The sequence below is a fragment of the Protopterus annectens genome, chromosome 1.part1, assembly GCF_019279795.1.
Source record: "Protopterus annectens isolate FY-2018-M chromosome 1.part1, PAN1.0, whole genome shotgun sequence".
NCBI classification, from domain to species: domain Eukaryota; kingdom Metazoa; phylum Chordata; order Ceratodontiformes; family Protopteridae; genus Protopterus; species Protopterus annectens.
In genome coordinates, this window is record NC_056726.1 from 476,539,015 (window position 1) to 476,550,210 (window position 11,196).

Sequence of the window (11,196 nt, forward strand, 5' to 3'; positions counted from 1 at the left end):
TTCAAAATAAGACATGAAAAGGTTGGCATACATGGGAGCAAAAGCTGCCCCCATAGCCGTACCCTGTCTCTGTCTATACAGCTCAATATTAAAGAAAAAATAGTTATTTTTTAAACAAAAATCCACCATTTCCATTGTAAACCTGGAAAGAGAATTCCTTCCCATAAAATATTCAATGGCTTTTAAACCATCTTCATGTCTAATGGAGGTATATAAACTTTTAACATCAAGGACCAGCCAATAGCTGTCCTTCTGCCACACTATTGGGGACATTTTCCGTAGTAAATCCAAACTATCTTGGATATATGTTGGAAAAACTTTTACAAAAGGTAGTAAAATTTTATGTAAAACTAAGCCCATGTTGTGCAAAAAATAGTTGCAAGCTGAAATAATAGGTCTACCTGGTGGCTCCCACATATCTTTATGTATTTTTGGCAGACAGAAAAAAGTAGCTACTTCGCTATTAACAGGAAAACGTTTATCCTTTACATCTTTCTCATTAAAAAAGCCCCTCCTAACACTTTTATCCAACATTTTTTCAAATTCTAAAGTTGCTTGCTTATATTTACTAATAGTGCATTTTTCATATACTTCCACATTATCTAAGTGTGTTCCACACATATTTAAATATTGTAATGCATTCATTACTACAATTTTATTACCCTTATCCGAAGGTTTAATGACAATATCTCTTCTTTCACTTAAACCTTTCAATGCCTGCCATTCTTTAAACGAAAGGTTATATGACACCTTTTTTCTATTTAGGGATGCACAGTCACAGATCCTCTCACCTCCAAACTTTATCATAGACCCGAACTGTGCAATCCGTTGATTCTCAAAAGGCGGTACAAATTTATTATGTGTTGAAATATAAGATATGTCAATCAAACTTCGTGCATTAAAACATTCAATTTCCATTGCATTGTCACTCATTCCTTCAAACTCTTCAGAATAAGAATAAAAACTATCATCCGATTCATTAAATGAACACTCATTTGTAGCTGCACAAACATTAGAATTTTTAAAAAAATAATTCTTAAGATATAATTTCCATAGAAATCTAAACATTTCCTGTCTCATAATATGTTCCCTTGGTAGTACCGTTGGCACAAATTTAAGTCCTAGGTTCAACACTGAAACTTCCTCCTCTAATAAATTACAGCGTGACAAATTAACGACTAAATATGAATTACAGTTAAACTCACCGTATAAATTTCTTGCTGTAATATTATCCAGTGTAAGAACCCTGTTTAGAGTTTGTTCTGTCCCCTCTGTTAGACTCCTCGTGTTGAAACCCAAAGTTTCTTGTTCGCTTCTGTCCCTGTTTATGTTGTTGTTTATGCTGGTGTTGCCTCTCCTGATTCCGAAATGTCCTTGCATGTTTGGTAGGTTGTTCAGCTGAAGGTAGCTCCGGGAAATCCTCACTCACATCAGTTTCGTATCGGCCCTCATCTCTAGATGACGCAAATGATGAAGATGCGTTCTTTTTAAACCTAACGTGCTGATGCTTTTGATTTCCTCTCTTCCGATTGGAGGAGTAAGTAAAGGCACACCCAGTTTCATAGTCTCTGACATCCCTCGCCAATTTGAACTTTTTCTGTTCAATGAGTTCAATTTCCAAAGACACCAAATTTTCATTAGTTCTTTCCAAGAAACTTTTTATATTTAAGGCTTCCATTGAGTCACTGATATTCTGTGGCAGTAGCGAATGTTCCTGCCTCAAGCTTGATTTGGTCTCTTTCCAACAAAATATGCAACCATTTGGTAACACATTTATGTGACGCTTGAAACCAACGTTCTTTAAACTGTTTGTCCAAGGAACAATTTTAATCAAAAGGCATGCTGGGATTCTTAACAAACCTCAGTCCTTGTGGGGTAATATTTAAATCAATATACCTTTGTAACCCCAAAATATTTAAATATGTCCTAGCTCTTTCTCCGATAGTCTTTCATATTTAGCACGTACCTCTCTCATATCAGCAGGAATAACATTTACAGTCTGTCCCACAGAGTTAAAAGGTTCGAACACTCTTTTAACCCTCTCTTTGACAAAATTGTCAAAAAAAGGATTCGCAACTGTACTGGTAAGTCTATTTTCTTTAGTAGAACCCAGCGCACGTACCGACCCATTTAATTGTGAACGTGTTTTTCATTAAGTGTTTAATTGATTGTTAATTGATGATTTTTTAGTATAAATGTTAGAGGAATGTATGAAATTGTTTGTTACTCCTGGAAGGTGGTTACACCGAAGCGCTAGAGAAATAAAGTTTTAAACGTGTCTTTGTTTGGTCCACTGGGTGTTTGTTGTTTTTATTATTGGTAATTAACAGAGGTCTGGAGGCTAACCAAAGAACAATCCTTTTGTTTGGTGTAGGGAGGGGATTGGTGGTTGTGTGTTTGTGCACATTGAGGAAATGGTAGTAATGGCACCAATGTAGCTTACTAGTAGGGAGCTGTTTGCAGATAGCCAAGTGTGTTATATTATGGCTTGGATTATAATTTGTGTATATGTTTTATGTTTACATTGTATGGCTTATCACGTTTGATGAGGATTTATATTTTCTGTGCTCTTTTAATAAAATAGATTTAGAAAAAAGGCTACACATGATATCCTTGCTATGAAGAAAATGAGAGAAAATAAATTTTTGAAAAGGCATGTATCTTCCTATTGTTTCCACTGAAGATACTACAGTCAAACAAGAATAATGATGCAATGGCACAGTGTAGCAACGTAGCATAGTTTTGTGTCTTTGTGCATGTATGTGTTGGGGAGGGGCTAAGATAAAAGAAAAAGGAAATGACAACTCTAAAGGTATGAATTCAAATGGATAAACATACTGAAAAGTGGTTTGGCATTCCCATGCAAGAGGTTAAAATGAGTCATGGTAATTTTCAATGACTTAGGCAAATATTATTGATAATATCAGCTCTGACTTTAAGCTTTGGAAACAAATTCCAGATGTTTTTAAAGACATGTATTCCTATAGAATGAATCTTAAAGCACCACATAAGCATAATCAAAATTTTACTAATTTTAATGAATTGCAGAAGCATTTTCTTGTATTGTTGGGACAATTATAATTAATTCTTGTCTATTATGGTCTGCAATTATATTGAATATTCCTTGTTAAAGTTGCAGTGTTTGCTGTCAGGGACAGATCTTGCATCTTGCCAGACACATTTAATGAAAAATATGTAGATTATAACACTGAAGATATAATATATATGGCTACTTCTTTTTATTTCTCTGAATATTTGGGTTTCAAATAATGTCATGGGAATGGACTCTATTCCTCCTCACTTTACAGATTTTTCTGTTTCAGAAAATAGAGGACAGCTCAAAGATAAGATTTTGAAGCATAATAAACATACATAAAAGGATAATTAAGAAATGTTCTAAGCAAGCATGTTGTTAAAGAAGTTGGTCAACATCTAACTGAAGCAACAATTGCTAGTCAAGGGGAAGCTATTGGAGATGAACTTTAGAATCAGTTACTTTATCTAAATGGCAAATTAATTATTTATTTGGATGGTAGACTGCACCCTTATATTGAAGGAATCTTTTTCAAGCAAAAAAGATGCAGTTTGTACAATGGAGATTATTACTGGGAAAGTCCTCTTTCCTCAAGATATATTGATCTCTGACTTAATTCCATTAATAAAGCAAGTATAAGATGTAAAGCCATCAGCATGAGAGTTGTGGGGGCTTTAACTCCCAATACATAGGCAGCGTGATAATTCCACTGTATTATATTTGCTTAAATACAGACTTTACAAAGCTTTCTTTCACTTCTGGATCCGTGAAATCCATTGGAGAAATATCCATATGTAACCTCTTTTAAGCCAAGACTTAGAAGTAAAGCTTTAATTTGTTAGTTAGGCATGCCATGAACTAACGATAGCTTAGATTTTATATTTGCCATCACAAATGGTTAGAGTGTATTTGAATTGTAATTATCTTATTTGATTGTATGTTTATCAAGTTCCTTTTATATACTTGAATTTTTAAGGTCTGACAATGTACTAATTGTATAAATATCTACTAAGCCGTTAATGTTTAATTTTAAAGTAAGTTGTTTTTTTCCCATAAAAATTCATTCATTGTATTTCACATACTTTTTCCTAGCCAGGATTACAGGAGATCTGGACCATACTCCAGCAAGCAAAGGGTGCCAAGCAGAGAAAGTATTCTACATGAGATGCTGTTCAATCACACGACACACACACACACACACACACACACACACACACACACACACACACACACACACACACACACACACACACACACTGTATGCATAGATAAGAGCAATTTAATGGCTCACCATTTGTGCTACAGGAGAAGACTGGAGTACTTGGTGTAAACACTCATGGAGACATGGAGAACATGCAGGTTGATTTCAACAGAGCACACACTTCCTAGGAATTTATAATCAAGAGCTGTGCGGCAGTAATGATGACTGCTGCACTAGTGGTCTGCGAAAGCACTACATGCATTTTTTTACTTTCAAGTCATGTTATAATGGAACAGTATTACCTATATTCTACCTGGATTTTATATTGAAGTACAGTCTGTGATCTGGCTGCAATTTGAATCAAAATAGAAATTCTAGTATATGATACTGAGGTCACTGCTCAGTGGACAATTAAAGATATCAAGAGGCATTAAGGAACTCAAAAGACTTTTTTTAATAAAACGATAGTTCTCACTCATAGGTTCATAGGTAGGTACTAGGCTATCGGCACAAGGGCTAAGTAAGCCTAGCCAACAAAGTTCCCTGGCTTACGCCAATCTAAGAAAGTTAATTTCCTGTGCCCCTGTCGAGCAAAGCCACAGAAGTGATCCCTGGGGTGTATTTCCTATTTCCCATCCACTCATCAGGATTTTTCTTGAAGAATGTTAATGAGGAACTTTGCTTGACATAGATGGGTAGCCTGTTCCAGAGTATGGGACGTCTCTGGGACAGGAATCTATCCCTCCAGCAAGTCCTGTTTATTGTCGTGACAAAGTTTAGGTCCCTGGAGCATGTAGCTCAGAGGGATCGGGATTTCTTTAGTAGTAGCATGTCCAACAGCTCTGGGTTTGACATAGCTTTATATGCTAGGCAGAGATCACCTCGGAGTAGGCGATATGCTACAGAGTAAAACTGGAGTTTTTTGAGACAATCAGTGTAGGGCATCTGTTTGAGGCCAATAATTCTCTTTGTGAGGTACTTCTGTGGCCTTTCCAACTGCTGCAGATGTCTTGTGAGGTACATTCCAAAAGGGAAGTTGTACTCTATAATGGGTTTAATGAGTTTTGAGTAGAGGGGAACAATGACCTCTTTTTTCCTGGATGAGAACCCTTTTGTAATGAGGTGTGCCATGTAGAAAGATTTCCTGACGCCTTTGGCAATGTGATTATCAAAAGAGAGACTACTGTCCACCTGGGTCCCAAGGTCTCTTATCACACATTCAGTGTTAAGAAGACTGCTGCCTATTTGGTAGTTTACCAAAGGGAATAAAAATGCACTTTTTGGCACTGAGCTTAAGGCCATGGCTCTGACACCAGTCATCTGTCTCAGTGAGGCCCCTCTGTAGGATGTCCACATCATTTGGGGACTCAACTACAGGCTCCTAGTTTGCAGTCATCTGTGAACTTCATTAGCCAGAGGCCTTCTGTGTTAGCCTGTACTTCAGAGAAGTAGATACCAAATAGGAGAGGTCCCAGGACTAAACCCTGTGGTACTCCACTTTTCACTGGTTTAAAGTCAGATTTGGAGTCTGCAACTTTTACAGTGTGGGTTCTGTCAGTGAGCCAGTTGGCAACCCATCTTGTGACATAGGGATTTATACCTAGTTTAGTGAGTTTAGCTATAATTCCAGAATGGGGAATGGTGTTGAAAGCCTTGGCGAGGTCAAGATAGGCTGCGTGAACCACCTTACCCTCGTCTACGGCTTTGGTGACTGCCTCAAAGAAGTTGACCAGGGTCAGGTGGCAAGATCTGCCTTCCACAAACCTGAACTGGGTGGGGTCCAGAGTTTGGAGGTTACCAATGTCTTTGTTATGAATTCCATGATGATACATTCCATGGTCTTGCAGACCAGGCTCGTCAGGCTAATAGGGCGATAGTTCCCAGGATCAGTGGTGGCTCCCCCTTTGTGGAGTGGGATAACTGTTGCTGTGCACCATTCAGTGAGCACAAAGCTTGACATAGGGCTATGACTGAACATGGTGCTTAGGTGGGGAGCCAGTTTGGTCTGAAGTTCGTGTAAAACGCAGCCTGGGATGTTGTCCGGTCCCATGGATGTTGTGTTTTTGGCTTTAGAGAGTGCTGCTTTTACCTGTGAAGTTGTGATTACAGGGACTCTGCATTAGGGGGTAAGAGGGGGGATAAAGTTAGCACTGAACCTATCTGCCAGGATGTTGGCAATATCAGTTGGTTCTGTAATTTTTGTGCCATTGTGCTGTAACTCAGAGCAGATCTGGGTGTTGCCATTGAGATTCTTGACATAGCTATAAAATGCTTTGTGGTTGTCCTTAGAATCAGTGGCAATCTTGTTTTCATAGCTAGCTTTGGAGGATCATATAAGGGATCTCAGCTTCTTGCTGAGGATGACCAGGGAGCTCCTCCATTCATGGGATTTTACTCTCTTTTGCAACAATTTCTTCCTTTTGTTGTAGAGTTTGTTTATGGCAGGGGACCACCAGATTGGCTTCCTTTTTTGGAGGATAGTGTCTTGGTTCTTTTTGGGATAGCATGATCCATGCACTCATGTAAGTGCTTATAGAGTGCATTTGTATATGATTCAGCAGTCGTAACTGTATTGTCCATCTGCAAGGGTGTCATGAAGTTCACCACTTCTGTCTTAAGAAGCATGAAGTTGGCTTTGGAGAAATGTTTTACCGTGGTTTCCTTAATGGGAGGTGGGGTGGGATGTGGATATCTAGGGTGATTAGCTTATGGTCAGATCTGACCAATGAGGAGTTGACTTCAGGTGTGGAATACCGGTCACTTATGTTGGTAGTGACTAGGTCTATGATATTGTTGCCCCTGGTGGGGGTGTGGATAAGTTAATCCAGGGCATTGGAATTTATGAATTCCAGAAAGCTCTGAGTGAAGGAGTTGGTACATGAGTAGTTTTCCCAGTTAATGGTGGGGTAGTTGAATTCACCCAATATTAGGGTGTTTGGTTGAACCCTAATATTTTCCCGTATATCAAGAAAAGAGGAATTGGAACCCTGGGGCATGGTGGGGGATCTGTAGCAAGCTACAATTTGGATTGCACTTTTGCCCAGAGTTAGTTGCACTTGGATAACCTTGGATGCATTATGCTGAGCAACTAGCCTGGAGGTGTGGCTATCCTTAATGAATATGGACACACCTTCATCTTTGGTGTTCCAGTCCAGGTTAGATGGCCGAAACGTGTGGTATGAGTTATAGCCTGGTAATGCAGGAGTGCTCTCTAGAGCCTTGAACCAGGTCTCAGTCACTGCACAGTCATCGATGTTCTATATTTTAAGGAGTGCCTCGAGTGAGTGCATTTTGAGATTTAGACTTCTAGCATTGAGTAGCATTACCCTCAGTTTTTGCTTGCCTGTTCCTGTTATGGTGAAACTCAGTGAAATCACAATGATTTGTTAGAAATATTAAAATGTAAGCACACTAATGCCTGTGTCAGTCAGTTTTCCTTTCAAATTATGATGATTTGATGATACCATTGGACTACAGAAGAATCCCATGAGGAGCTAAAGAAAGGCATAATCTTAGTGACTCTCCAATTCAAAACTCTCCACTAATATGAATGCCTGCTGCCTCTCTGTTCTATAAGTTGCATACATTCACAGTCTGTATAGCAACAGGGCATTTTTGTGATAATGAAACAGTGATGTGGCCAGAGCTTGGCTTTTGTCTGAAATGGTGTTAACTCTAATTTGACCACTAGTTGTTTCACATGGTTGAATGGGTGGGAGAATCATTAGGCTGATGCTGTGTATGTGTGTGTGTGTGTGTGTGTGTGTGTGTGTGTGTGTGTGTGTGTGTGTGTGTGTGTGAGATTTCCCAAAGGTTTAATACCAGGCATAAAGCTGTGTCTAGGCTTGGCCTCAGTATTCACTCTGAATCTTGGAGCTGTAATTGCATAGTAAACACAGAAATACATGCAACTTGCTGTAGGATGGCCTTAAGCAATGGTGCTGAGACTCACAACCCTCAGGTTCCTAAAATAAGCACTCCCGAGTTATAGAGGGTACACAGCCTGGTGATATGAATGAACATTATTAGCAGACAAAACATCCAGCCTAGGAGCTGTGGTCTGCTGGAGTTATTTGAATACATTGTTAAGGATTAATGATCAAAATAATGAAAACTACTGAAGAATGGTCTCAGTGATCAGCACAGTGGCTCAATTGCTAAGTTTTCTGCCTTACAGGTCCAGCTATGGGGTTCAAGCCTGACCTCCACTCACTATTTGGGTGGATGGGCTTTTTATATTCAGCCTATGAGTACATGTTTTTTTTTCTCTGGATATTATGGCTTCCTTCCGAAGCATGCTGCTTTGACTGGCTAATACAAGCACACTACTTTCACACTTACCATTAGGGCTTTTCTACTTGTTAAAAATGATCTGAGAAGGACAATTTCATTCATCTGTTTTCCAGATTAAAAAAATAATACTAATAGGTTCATAGGTAGGTACTAGGCTATCTGCCCAAGGGCATTTATAAGCCTAGCCAGAGTGTGTCGGCTTTCGCCGCCCCATTGATTAATTAACTGAGCCTCTGTCAAGCAGAGCCAATGAAGTGATCCCAGGGGTGTATTTTCTGTTACCCATCCACTCGTCAAGGCTTCTCTTGAAGAGTGTTAGTGAGGGGCTCTGCCTAATGTAGTTAGGAATTTTGTTCCAAAGCATGGGGAGTCTCTGTGTCAGGAATCTATCCCTTCAGCATGTTCTATTTATTGTTGTGGTGAGGCTTAGCTCACTTGAGCAGTGACTTGGGTTTCTTTAGGTGGAGCATGTCCATCAATTCTGAGTTGGACATGGCTTTGTAAGTCAGGCAGAGATCACCTCTGAGTAAGCGATATGCCACTGAGTACAGCTGCAGTTTTTTCAGTCGGGCTGCATAGGACATATTTTTGAGGCTAGTAATCCTCTTGGTGAGGTCTTTTGTGGTCTTTCAAGCTGTTGGAAGTGTTTTGTGAGGTACATCCCAAATGGGGCATTGTACTCTATGATGGGTCTGATGAGTGACGAGTAGAGGGGCACTATAACCTCTTTATTTCTAGATGTGAACCCCTTAGTAATTAGATGGGCCACATACAAGGATTTCCTAACTACTTTGGCAATATGATTGTCAAAGGAGAGATTACTATCGACCTGGGTCCCCAGATCTCTTATTACCTCTTCTGTATTAAGGGGGCTGCCACCTATGTGGTAATTTGTGAGTGTTTTGTTTTTCCCAAATGGGATGACTATGCATTTTTTGGCATTTAGCTTGAGGCCATGACTTTGACACCAGGTGTCTGTCTCAGTAAGGCCTTTTTGGAGGATGTCCGTGTCAGCCGGAGAGTCAATTATGGCTCCCAGTTTGCAGTCATTGGCAAACTTGGTTAGCCATAGTCCTCCTGTGTTTACTTGTACTTCTGAGAAATATATGCCGAACAGTAGGGGTCCCAGAACCGAGCCTTGTGGGACACCACTTGTGACTGGTTTAGAGTCATACGTGGAGCCCGCTATTCTTATCGTGTGAGTTTTGTCTGTAAGCCAGTTGGCAAACCATCTTGTGACGTAGGGGTTTATGTTCAGGCTGGTGAGTTTTTCTATAATACCCGAGTGAGGAATGGTGTCGAACGCCTTGGCGAGATCAAGGTAGGCTGTGTGAACCACCTTTTCCTTGTCTATGGCCTTGGTAACTGTCTCAAAGAAGTCAACCAGGTGTAGTAGGCATGATCTGCCCTTAACAAAGCCGAAATGGGTCGGGTCAAGTGTTTGGAGGTTCCCAATGTCTTTGTTAATGAGTTCCATGATGATGCGCTCCAGAGCCTTGCAGACCAGGCTAGTCAGGCTTATGGGGCGACAGTTACCAGGGTAAGTTATATAATATTAAGTAATATAGGCAGTTGGTTTAAATCATGGCATTCTTGCAGTGTTTAATGATAACAAACTTAGGTCTGGCATTCTTGCAGTGTTTAATGTTATTATGAACTAGAATATAAAATAAAGACATTTCATCAGGTTGCCTTATTAGTATGATGACTGTTGGTTTTCATACCCATGGCATATTATTTTTTTCTTCTGAAAATGAAACTTTACACTGCTTTAAATAAGCATGTTCTGCAGAAGACCACCATTTTAATTCTTGTTCTGATGATTTTATTCACTAGATATTATTACAACAATACAATGCTGATATCATAATAAGCAAATTAGAAGCTGCCAAAATATCAAAATGCATTTCACTGAGCACAGTCTCATATCTCTTAACACTTATAAATATTCACAGCTGAAACCAGAAAAGTAGTCCATTTTTAAGTATTGAGCTTTCACCAGACTGCCTAAAAAGATAATAAAGCATTGACATTGTTATAGTTACATCACCTCTTCACCTTTATAATTTCTCATTTTACTAATCAAATGTATTTTTACCATTATAACTCCATTCTATTGATAACAGAAACAAACACTTCAAATTGCCAAATGTTTGTTTATCTTTATTTTGAAACATCTGCTGTGGTTGAAATTATGTTCCAAAGTCAAGAGTCAAAGTCAAATTAAACTTTATTGTCGATCAGATATACACAGCAGTTCAAGCTGAACGAAATTACGTTGCTTTGGTCCCCGTGCAAGACATAACAATGAACACATAGTCTGAATGACAGTAAGACTAATGCGCATACAGTAGTAATTAAATATTAACAACACGATAAAGTATTGTTACAGTGTGCAGGCTGGGACAATATCCTAGTTACTGGCATAATGTTACATGTTTGGGAGTCCAAAGCAGTATGTCTTGTTCCCTAAACATCATGAGAAATCTCAGATAAGCAATTCTTATTCTTCATATTGAAACACAACAGTAGACTCTGAAATGTGGAATATACTAGATTTGTTTTAATCATTTAATCTATTTTGTACCAGCTGGTACTCGACTTCAGCTAAAGGTGACATTGCAGACTAAGACGATGCATAATTTAGTACTGCCTTGCAGGCATTTTC